Here is a 12,413-nt window from a genome sequence, read left to right on the forward strand (position 1 = left end):
AGTTCATATCCAGGCTGAAGACAAGGCACCTTGGTACCCACCATGCCCTGGCTACAGTGTATCTGCTCCAATTTGTTGTTCGAGGACATAATTACTTCAATTCTCTTCCAATTACTTCTGTGTCTGCCCTTGAGGTGTGTGTTCATAACCTTCCTTTGGGAGCAAGTATGGGCCTCCGATCTTCCCAACCAGTCTCAAATACTATTTTATATATATATATACACTCTACAAACTGCAGCCCGGAGGAGACGCCCGGCAGGATGCTTGTATGCACACGGAGGATATGGAGGAGCCTCCCTCCTCCGTTCCTCCCAGACGACAGCCGGCAGCAGGGCAGCAGAGGCTTCCCCCGCAGCCTGCCCGGGACCTTTCCTCCGCCCCCGCCTGGCGGGGTGCGATGTTCCGCGGGGAGCCGCGCGGGCCGAGCCTGGGGATGCGGGAGCCGGGAGCGCGCAGGGCGGTCACGGGCTCGGCCCGCAGCGCCCCGCTCCGCGCCGAACTGCCCTGCAGACAATGCGCGATCGCCGCCGGAACGTGTCAAACTTGAGAGGCGACAGCACCCCTGGAAAGCCGGCGGCCCCGGCCGGCCCCGCCCGCGCCGTGGCGAGGGAAGATGCGCCGGGGGCGCGGCAGAGCGGGAGCGCTCCCCGCCGGAGGCCGCACCTGTTCCCGGAGGTGCGCGCTGCGCGCGGGGCGGCGGCCGCGGCCGCCAGCGGGGCCGGGGCCGGCGGGGCGGGAGGCGGGGAGGGGGGCGGCGGCTCCGGCTCCGGGCGGGCTGTCCCGCTTTACTCTCTCCTCCCCGCCGAGGATCGCGGGCGCGGAGCGCGGCCGCGGCGGGCAGGGCGGCGGCGTGAGCGGCGCGGAGGATGCGCTGAGAGAGCGCGGGAGGCGGCGCGGCCGCGGCGCAGGTCAGTGGGCAGACCCCCTGTCCCGGGGCTCGGGGCGCGCTTCGCCACCCGCATCCATCCCCGCATCCCCCGGCCGCTCCCCAACTTTTCCCCGCGCCACTTCGGGAAAGTGACCAAACTTGCGGCGGGGCCGCGCTGGGGCCCCGAGCCCCGTGTCCCCTCCTCATCCCCGGCGGCGCGACCCCCTGACCTCCCGGCTGTGTCCCGGCCCGCGGCGCCGCGATTCCCAGCGCCGCTGATTGTGCTCGGGGCCGGGCGCGGTGCCGGGCGCGTCCCCTCCGCCCCAGCCCGCTCCGCTCCCTTCGGGGCCGGGCGGGGCCGGCCCAGCCCCGCTCGGGCACCGGGACACCGGCGCCCACCTCCAGGTGAGGATGGAGCCGGCGGCTTCGAGCTGAACGCTCGTGGGTACGGGTCCGGCACGGCTTTCTGTAAGGAAAATGACGGGATCCAAAGCAAACTAGTTGATAAATGCAGGCATCTCCCTCGACTGGAAAACCAGAGTTCAGTCTGTGCGAGCAGAAGCGATATGAGGGGACACGGAGGTGTTTTTAAATTTCTGAAGTTATCTTCAGAGAGCAGGGGGTTTCTTTGGGCGCTGCTCTCCCGCAGGAGTGCTTTCAGCACGTCCAGATTCCCCTGCCCCTGCTCGGCCACGCCGGCAGCTCAGACCTTGCAATGCCCCTTTACACCTCACCCAGCCCTCCAGAACGGGTATGTTCAAACCACGGCAAACACACAGCAAAGAATGATTTGTACGAGTGTTTTAGCCCCGGTGTGCTGGTGGTGGGCAACCGGACAGCACCTTGCTGACGTCTGGGATTCCCTGCCTGTAGATGTAGCCAGGAATAATGTGATACCCAGTCCTAGCTGTGTCATTCGTTTTTTAAGGTTTTCCAAGGGTTAGGAAAACCCTTTATTGTAAATGTGTCATAATACTGCTTTCTGTCTGTAGCTGACTTATGTTGCATGTTGGTTAACATGTTGATAAAAACCCAAAGATGCTCTTTTTTTTGATGCTAGATACCTACTCTGAAATTCTTGTATTTTATTGCAAGATTTAGAAGTTGCAGCTATTAATAGAATAGGCTGTATCTACAGTACCAGGGAGAGAGGGTGAATAGTAAACCTGAACGGTCTCAGAAATGAAAATTGGAAATGCTGCCACTAAATCTGTTTTGTTTATTAATGATGCTTTGACAAGAAAGCTATCCTCAGTTTATCCTGAGAAGATTTCATTTTGTCAGATGCCTGGTGTCTCATCAATTCCTTTCATGTCCCTGGGATTTTCTCTTTTCCAGGCTCAGGCCACAGCAGCTCTCTGTGTTGGGGATAACTGTTAAGCTCTTCTTTTGAATTCATGAGCTTCCAAATTAAACTTTTGCTGACACCTGCTACCTAGCCTGGTTGAGCATAATGACAGTGTCACCCAGGCCACCAGAGCTCTGCCACCAACAAAGTAAATCACAAACAAAAATAATTGTAAGGTGCCTGGACTAGGTAACACAATGATTTGGGGGACATCTGGGAAACTCTGGCTACTGGAAATTCAATCAAAGTCTGCTTCTAATGGAGCAAACTTTCCAACAGCAATCACAGGCAGGAATTAAATCCATAGAGTAAATGGCAGCAGAGATTAATAATCATCATCAATTAGCTGATGGAATCAAACAGAACAAAATGAGGGTAAACAAAGACCTGTTTCCCCCTCCCCCTTGAATCCAGTCCCACCTTCGTTTATCCAGAGTCAAGGATCTCTCCTGAACACTGGTTTCAAGTGCCAAAAAATTTAGCAGGTGTCATAACATAAGGTCAAGACTTAATTATTTATATGGAGACATCAATCATCCTGTGGGGATGATTTATTTATAAATCACCAGAGCTGTGACACAAGACAGTGAATTCTGATTTCCTCCTGCTCCTTCCTGAAGGGACCAGGAAGGTCCACTCTGTGGCCAGATGGCCTCAGGAGCCTAGAGAAGTTTTTGCCCAGCCCCACATGGAGGAGGCTTTTCTACACCCTTTAGATCGTGCAACCGAAATACCACCGGGGAAATCTCATGCATATTTGCTACATCTCAGTAATGAACACTTACTGATTATGGATTATCTGGAGAATTCAGCTTTTTAAACATTATTCAAATTTTTATGTTTATGTAAGCTAATAAGACTAAGGAGATTCAGTAACTACTCTTTGCCTTACGGTATTTGAAAAGAGTGTCCATGGGGCTTAGCTCAGCATCTTGCACAGTCACTTTTAAAAGACTAAAATAGAATTTTTCTGCCTGAAAAAAACCACCCTATCTCTACTCAGTATGATGTTCTTTGCTCACAATTAATGCCAAAAATCAATTTTTCTAATATGCTTTTTATGTTTCTGCTGAGCACAAACAGGATGGCACAGTAAAAGCTTTTATTGCCATCTGATTAGCTGCAGTGGGGATAGGCTTAGGCCAGCAGGGCTGCAAGATTGCTGTGCTGGATGCAGAAAACACACAGAAGGGCATGGGATGATGAGCACCAGCCACAGTCCTGCTCTCAGGGTCATTCAGAGAAATGTTATCAACTCTGTGGGCAGAAGCAGGATCAGGCCCATTAGGTTTTCTGATAGCTGGACAAAGTCCTGAACGTGTGCCTGGGCTGTTCCTTAGCTTCCTCTTCTGGGATTTTGATAAAGGGTTAATTACAGCCAAGGATTCACAGAGATTTGTCCATTTATTTATCTGTTAAGAGGAATCATGCTATTGATCTTATTCACATGACTGTTTTTTCAGGCAGGGAGGTGATTAACTTTGAGTGAAACTGGTAAAAAAAGAATATAGGAAGAGAGATGGAAAGGAAAGTTATGGTAAAAATAAGATCTAGGAAGGTTTCCTTTGTTTTTCTACCATTATCTGGTGAAACTGTGTAGCCCAAACCCATCAGCTTTACCATCAAGGAAACAGGAGCACAAGGAGTATCCAGGGCATCTTGTGATCCTTCTGAACTCCATTTTGGCAAGAGCAAGTCAATAAGCTCTTCTGCACATCCATTATTCTGTTCCCACTGATTTTAAAAGAAGACCGTTTATCACTGTATTTCAGCGACAAAAATACTAACATAATGTTTCACTGGGTTTATAAGAGGGTGTGAAAAAGGATGGATGAGCTGGCAACGTCTTCAAGGAACAATTAAGGCATTAAGAGTGTGAGAAAATATTGTTAGGAAATAACTAATTAGTGAGAAAATAGGAATTTAGGACCTGATTCAGTTATGAGACGTTCCTCAAGCACTCTCTGGATTTTGCTCAGAGCATGTGAAAAAAATGAAAAATTCATAGTATTTCTTGTAGGCAAGACCAGTCATCTGCTTGTGTGTTTTTATGGTATACTGGGTATATTTATAGCATTTAGTAATGCCAGCAACATTCAATGTAAAGAGTAACAGATGCCTGTATCGTGAAACAAGGCACTGGCAAGGCAGGTGGGAAATTATTTCCAAAATATTGCAGCAACCAGGCTGGGAGAAATCTAGGAAGATGATAAACATAACAGACCTAGGTAGCTTCAAGCAAAACCAGGGTTAAAGCCCCAGGCTGAGCCCTACACACGTGTTCTGCAGAGGAGGAGAGCCAGGACTCCTGTGTGTGAGCCCAGCAGAGGTGGCCTCCACACCACCCCAGCCTCAGTGCATCCAAGGGCACGGGCGACAGAAAAATTGCAGTTGAGTGCAGAGAGAAGAAAGGAGGGGAGTGAAATTGTATTGGCTCAGCTGCAAGAAACAAATCACAGACTTCCCTAATCAGACAGATGATGCCTAACTAGGGCACAACGTGAACCACAAAGAAAGGTGGCAGATTTCACAAATTAGTCATGGCAAAAATGGTGAATTTCACAGCTTGAAGTGAATTCATGTTATAGGATGAAACAGCACAAAGTGATTAAGGGCTCTAACTGATAGGAGCATGTGAGACTTAGTCATCACACAGCAGCCAACATTTGTCTCTGGCTTCAGCTGAGCCACAGGAGCAGCCCTTCAGCCTCCAGTTTTTGATGCTGAGTGGGAGCTGGTGGGGGCAATCACAGACAAGATCCCACAGCTGTTTGCTGGAGTTTTCTGTTTCTGTGAGGTACAGTCATGTCAGTCCAATAGAGCTGGAGCACCCACTCTGTAGGGAGATATCCTGCAGGCACAGGCCCTGTTCCTGGTGCCACCTGAAACCTTGGAGCAGTGGCAGCAGGACCTCATCTGCACAGCATGACCCCAGTGGTGAAGAGCAGCGAGGGAAGACAGCTAAGAAAGGGTGGAACAAGGGGGGGTCACTGTTGCAGCACCCTCCCTGCCATGCTGGGGATGACCTTCCCGGTCTGGCAGTGCCATTTTCAGAGCCACTAGGTGCTGGCACATGCCACCTCATAGTAACCACATCACAGCATGCATCCCTAAGAGAAAACAACAATTAAACAGTCAATTCTCATTTTCTATTCTTTCAGGAGATCAAAAGCAGTGTCACAAACCTCTGTCACCGGTGGTGTTGCATGACTTTTGCTGGTAAAACCTTTGAATAGCTGTTACAGCACTCTTTCAAGGAAATGTCTGTTCCAGATACTGGAATGTTACCCTACCACTTGTATCCCTGCTTAGATGAAGATAAAAATTCTGAAGAAAAATGTCACCATTATTTCTTAATACTTTTGTTTCAACGTACACTCTTCTATCATAGCTATTGAAAATCCATCGAGCAAAATGGAAGCAAAGTGAGCTAATACCAACCAGCACAAGGCCACCCTGGAGAATTCCTCCTCTGACAGGATAAGCCTCCTTCAAACTCTTCCCCAGCTGTGGCCAGGCTGGGGCAGTGCCCCGAGCAGAGCTGTGCCAGGGGGGTTAACACAGCCTGGGCTGGCAGGCAGAGCTGTGAACCCTTCAGGGAGCAGAGCCTGGCAGCTTTCCTCTGTTTATTGAGGGTGTTCCAGCACTGTTGGGTCCACTGAGCACAGCTGTGTTAATATTGTGCAGGGAGAGGGGAAGCTGTTGAAGTTGCCAGAACTGAAGCCATAGAGGAATGTAATGGGGCAGTGCCAGTTCCTTTAAATCCCACCTGGAACTTCTTAGCCATCCCTGGGGGTTGTGGAGCATCTGCGTCCCAGGTTATCAAATACTCACCCTCTGTGCAGAGCCCAGCTGCACCTCCACTGGGCACTGTGTGGCCACAGTTCCACTCCTGACCCAGCACCAGAGGATTTTCAATTGTACTGGGAAGAAAGAAAGAAAGACCCCAAGAGGAATTGATCACTCTTGGACAAGGATGTAAATACAAAGTTTGAAAAAAAATTGCAATTTTTAAAGCATTTTGACAGGAATGCCCTTGGAGTCCTGATAAGGAACTAGAAAGGACTTTTGAGAGGGCAGTCGGGGCGAGAGACCCTCTTCTCCTACACTGATTTTGGAACCTGGCAGGTTTTAAGAGATCCTTCAGTAACATTTTGCAAATCAATGTTAATTTGATGTATCAGAGCTCAGCACTGTGCCAATTCACTGTCAAACCAGTATTAACTAGGCATTTTTGGGGAGTGCTTATAGCTCAAGGTCCATTAAATATGCAAACCTGGCAATTATTTCACCACCCTTAAAATACTTAATTTGAAATGTGCATCAGAGCACCCATAAATGATCTTTCAGTCTTCATCAAAATGAAGCCTCCCTCTTTTGAAAGTGCAAGTCAGAGTGCTGGAAGAGGGGGCTGCTGGCTGTGCTTGGGATGAAGACAGAAGGCAGGAGGGCACTGATGCTGCCTGCAGTGCTGCCACATCAAGGTCTGCTAGGGCCTGATCTCCTGGCTGCCATTCATACAGCAACAAACCTGGAGACAGCCAGGAAATGTTAAGTAAATGGCAAACCTCGAGAGAGCACTAATTACTAGCCTTGGGAAAGGTGGCCAGATCAGTTCCATAAACTTTCTGAGTGCTTTTTCAACCTGAGTTCCTGTGATCTGACATCCACTTAAAACTGGGAGCTAAATGAAAGTTGCTTTCTTTTTTAACAGTTGCTAATTTAGCCAAAGCTGCAAAAGATCCTGGTCTTTAAATCTGGGTTCCTTTAACGCCTGCACAGAAACAGTCTGAGAGAGGTTGGTTTCTCATTCTGTTCAGCATGGACCTCAAATACAGACCCAATCCCCTTCAGAGTTTGGAGAATCACATCAGTAGTTAGCTGATGACATGTATATTTAGATGACTGACTTCAGGCACCTACCTTTGAATATGTGATTTAATATGCCTTCATTTTTATGTCCTGGGATACTACTTAGCTCAAAGAAGATCAATTTATTTTTGTGTTACTTTTAAGTTCTTTAATGGAAGATGTTACATAAATAATTATTTAATATGCTTTAACAGATTTTTTTGCATGAGCTGCTTGATCTGCTTAAAGCATATAAATCAGTATGAGCTGATTAGTATTAGTATAAATCAGTATTAGCTAATTAGTAAAATAAATTCAGCAATCTAAAGAGTGCATCAGAAGTTAGACTAGTGCTTAAAAAGGGGTAAAATCTAAGTTGCTCTTTCACTGGCAAAAAGCAGACAGATTGTTTTTTTGTGAACCTTTAAACTTCTCATTTCTCAGGAATCACAAAATCCATTTGTGAAAAGATCTAGGAAATAAAGAAAGAAATTGTACAAGTTGCATCCTGGTCAGTAAAGCATGTGAGTCTGCAGGCACACAGACAGGATGATGCCATGAATCTCCTCTTTGTGTTGCAGTTCAGAAGAGGAGTTATTTTCTTCTTCTGAGCAGATGCCAAAGGCTCAGGGGAGGGCGAGCGGACAGAACGCAGCCCCTTTCTTGCAGCAGAAATGTATTTGCCTGCTTTCTCAAGTCACAGAAGAGAGAATCCCAGCCTAATCTGCACTGATGAAACCTCTTTGTCTGGGGGTTATCACAGCACTGGGTGTAAGGCAGAGCATGACCAGCTATTATTTCGTCCTTCCATCCCCCAGTCCAGAACTTATTCCATCCAATACAGATTTCCACATCCACCAGTTCTAGGGAAGGTTCCTTCCCTGCTATCTCTATGATATTTTACAAATACTTACATATTTTTTCCATCTGTTCCCAAAAGCAGACTTTATCACACTCACATCCAAAAAACTCCCTCTCCAACTACAGAAGCTAATTTATTACTTTTCTGGCTTTTCTCCTCAACTATTATTCAGATCCCATTGTTAGTGCTTCTCCCAATAATACCAAAGCCCTGTGACAATGTTTTAACGGGTCACTTATAACCTACTAGCAAAATAATTCCCATCTGCCTGTTTGTTATGGCAGTATGATCCACCAAGGAAGCTGCTGGCCAATAAATTACTGAACTGCCTGCCTTCACATAGTGCTCCCCAAACTCTCCAGCATCTCTTCACTGCTTTGTATCACCTAAGTTAGTGCAGAGACAAAGGATGGCAGCTGTTTCAGCACTTAATGCCAGTATTCCTTTGCAGACTAGGGGGTAAGCCTTTCCTTTCAGGATGCCACTCTTCCCACTGAGACTGGTGGTAGGATTATCTCACATCTTTAAATACCAGTCTTGGAGTTATCAGTGTGACAGCAAGGTGCAGAGATTTTATGATACAGGAAATTTACATGAAGTATTTATTTATTTATATGTTTTCAACATTTAAAAGCTAAAGTAACTTTTGAATCCTTAAATTAATTAATTAATTAATCCTATTCTCATAAACACTGTAATCATTTAATACTTTGCACTGCCCATATTGTTTTGTGTATGCTGCCACTCCTGCAGGTCTCAGTTTCTCCCCACAGCATTAGATGCTGTATGTGCACCTAACACATGTGAGTCTATGGCTCACACAAAGCTCTTCTATTCTCTACCTTACACAGGAGGCTACAGCACTGATTGCAGCCACTACACAGTATCTATAAGTAACAAATCATCACACTTACCTGTGCTGTGTTCTTATACATTATTATTAACCTCTGTTGCAGCACTTTTGCTTCAAAATACTAGAGTCAGCTTGTTATTTTACCTATAGTTTACACTGGGAGAAACCTCAGCTCAGGGTAATGTCAGGAGATTATCTGAGGTCTCTGTTATAGTAACAGCGTGTGTTGCTAGCACAGAAATTCATCTGTTTTTCATAAATATTTGATAGGGCTCTATCATCCTCATCATCATTTTGTGCTGGTTGGAAGAGGATCCCCCGCAATTGCAACCCATTTCTGAGTTGTCACGGAAAGTCAGTCGGTGATATTTCAATCAGAGTGTTCTTGTAACAAATTCCATTCAAATTCTGTCTGAAAGGGAGTTAAGGTTTCATCCTGCTGCTTAGAGAATGATATGCTAAATGCAGCTTCCCATGGGCTTGGCTGCAGTCCAGCACTTTGTAATTTATAGTTCTCCTTCTGAGTTCTGGCTGTGACCTTGGGACTGCACGCTGAAGTTCTCCCTGCTCGGGCACTTTTTGCTGAAGCGCCGTCCCGGAGTCCTCAGCCCCTGCCCAGGCAGCACAGGGCAGCTCCTGGGACATCCAGGGCAGTGCTCTGCACACAGCCAGGTGGGAGCAGCAGCACAGGGGAGTGCTCATCTTCTTTACTATTAGGAGCAGATCATGGAATGTTGTTCTTAAATGACAGAAATTATTAGCTAGCTTCAAAGCATGAAATTCATTCACAGAAGAGGTTTAAATTACATTAGCCAAAGGTGTTTTCTGCAGAGACAGCCACAAAGCAGCTTTAATTTGAGATCTCCAAACAGCTGTTGTGCCCTATGTATTTATACTGAAAAAATAACTTGGAAGATTATGTTAACATGCAATTAAATTTACAAAAAATTAACATTAATACTGCTCTTATTGATAGCGTACAGGGGGCGCCTAAGATGCTCTACTGAGAAATGTGTGTGTCCATGGCCACAGGAACTGACAACCCAGATTGTAACACATGCCACTTTTAACAGAAAAATTGTGTAATTGAGAGAAATTATTGCCCCTTGAAGATTACATTCATTATAGATTGTAACAGAGATATGTCTTCAGAATGACTGCAGTTCCCTTCAGTTAAAGAGCTATTCAGAAATGCCAGTGTTTGAGCTCATGGACGTAGCTGCAATTGTTTTAGCAGAGTTAGTGAGGAAAAGCAATTTAGAGGAAGGTACAGCAGACCCATGCAGCCCTTTTGTTTCTTTATTCTTTCCAGATTTTTCAAGGACATATCTTCTGAAAGCACTTGTTTGTATTTACCTATTTGGATTCCTTAGGATAGGGAATAAATTTAAAATAAAAAAGGATGACTTTTAAAAAAATGATTTAAAAAATTATTTTCAAAAATTTTGATATCATAATTTTAGAAGTCTCTTAGACTTTTTATTTTACCAGTAATTGCCATGGATTTTCTGCAAAACAAGTAACATGGATTTAGCTTTGAAACCAAAGAAAAAGAACTCTTCATTTTTTCATTTGGTTTTCAAAGTATTGCATCTGACATTTTTAGTGATTGGCATCTACCATAAATGAATCTTCTCTGTAACCCAGTTGTATCCCTGTTGTATCCCAGTTGTAACCCAGTTGTATCTCTTTTGGAGTGCTTAGTCTATTACCTATTGTGAAGACATCAGAGAATCATTATGTTAAGTAGTTCTTTGTAAACAATAAACCAGCAAACCCAAGAAACTCCATTTGCTATGTGCTCATCACAGAGGTACCACTGGCAAAACATACATCAGCTCCCTGGACCAGTCTAAAAATGGTGGCCCTCCACTGGAGAATCTCAGCAGAAATAAGTTTGGCTTTTTGCTTCACTTGTGACACCATTACAGTGAGATGGTTACAGCTGTGGGCAGTGCCCAGAGGTGAGGTGTGTGCAAAGGCCCCAGGGCAGTGCTGCTGTGTGTGCAGAGACCTTTGCGGCGGTGCCCTGACGGGAAAGGACAACTGGCAGTATTTATGGCAGGCTTCTCTGCAAGAGGTTGCTGTGCTCTACACTGAGTATTTATTCTGGCAACAGCTCTAATTGTGCTGTAAACCACCCTGGGTGCTGGTTGCTGTGTGCCCAGAGTTTGACTAGAAGCCAGCCAACAGTGAGCTCTGTGATAATGGTGCATCATTTCGCCGCAGGAGCCTCATGCCCGTGGGTAGCAACAGCCTTCCTGCTTCCTCCCACGCTGCTCTGAGCAACCCAATGCCATCTCCAGGGTGTCTGCTGGACTAGAAACTTGCTGTTGTTTATTATTAGCATGCCTTATGAAGTGTGAGGCTGGTATTAGAGATACCTTTCTCTGACATGTTAGAGAATTAATATCAGCCTGTCTCCAACACAGCTGACCCCATTCCCACGCATTTCTAGGGCAAAGAAGTAGTGGGAAGAACTTGTGCAGAGGGGACCAATCCCCAGAGCTCATCATTTCCTCCAGGAAGTCTTCCCTTTGCAAAGTCCTGCTCAGCCCTGGGAATCTCTTCATTCATTCAGTGGAAACCAGTTAGTGTTGGCTTTTGCAGTGCTCTGAGCAGTGGCAGTGGTTTCTTCCAACTTTTCGGTGTTGCAGAGTTTTTTGTATGATCACTGGCATTATTCATGCACACCTCCAGCTCCTCATCCTTAAGTGACTCTGAGACTTCCTTCTAATCCATCATATCAGCAGCCCTCTTGGCTGGCCTTGCCTTAGTGACAACTGCTTCTTCTTCCAGCAGTTCTCCTGACACCTCTTGTCAGCAGCACAGAAAGCTGAGCTCAGGAAGAGGGGACTATGTGGAATTCATCCACATTTGGATGGCAAGGGAGGGTGTGTGATGGATAAAGGAGATATGTGAGTGAGCATCACAGGAAGCAGCTGGGCTAATTCAAAGAAGCAGCTCTGCCTTGTAATTCCATGTATCCCTGTGTGCCATTACCTGGAGCAGAGCCTGTGAGACCAAGGAACACTGGTTCCATCTAAGCTGGCTCTTGTGTGTGTGATTAAAGCCTCTCTGCTTTTTGCAGCCACACACCATCTCACTGGCTGCACAAGCCTGGCAGTTATGCCACACTGGCCGCTTTCCCTGTTTGGCTATTCCAACTGCCCTGTTACTTTCTTTTCTCAGGGCCTCTTTTCCCCTCTAATACCTCACCTAAACTTTTTCTTTCTTAGCTTCAAACCATTGCTCCCTGGCCTACAATTTTCTGAGACTGTGAATAACTTCCTTCATTTCTGTTGTTCCTTTGATATTAGACTGTGGTCATGTTCAGCCTGAGCCATCTCTCTCACTGAACTCTGAATTTGGCTTTCTCAGCCTGTCCACCTGTTACGTTCTCTAATCTACATGTCATTGTCCTCCTTTGTTTTCATCTTCTTTTGAAGTTTGGCTGCTAGAAGTAGAGAGCATCATGGTTTTAGATGGCTGTTATTTGTATTGACTTACATGCACTTCCCACAGTTAGCTGTATTTTCTTACCCAGAAGGGCTATTTTTGTTTATGTTGGTTTACTTTATGAAATTATCTCTCTCCTCTCCAAATTTAATTTTGCAAATGAAAATATATG

The 12,413-nt window shown here is 46.0% G+C and overlaps 1 protein-coding gene across 3 annotated transcripts in view; it reads left to right on the top strand.

Annotated features, from left to right (window-relative positions):
* The first annotated feature begins 583 nt into the window (after window positions 1-583).
* KCTD15 (potassium channel tetramerization domain containing 15) overlaps window positions 584-12,413 on the top strand; it is a 259,607-nt gene continuing 247,777 nt past the window's right edge. Inside the window, exon 1 of one of the 3 annotated variants that reach the window (XM_033069853.1) lies at window positions 584-675. The gene's annotated coding sequence lies outside the window, so the exon portion shown is untranslated. Of the gene's footprint in view, window positions 676-858; window positions 909-12,413 lie in introns of those variants that run through there. The other 2 variants (XM_033069855.2, XM_033069854.1) reach the window with 2 other exon arrangements.

This window comes from Catharus ustulatus, chromosome 11 (assembly GCF_009819885.2).
Source record: "Catharus ustulatus isolate bCatUst1 chromosome 11, bCatUst1.pri.v2, whole genome shotgun sequence".
Classification (NCBI taxonomy): Eukaryota; Metazoa; Chordata; class Aves; order Passeriformes; family Turdidae; genus Catharus; species Catharus ustulatus.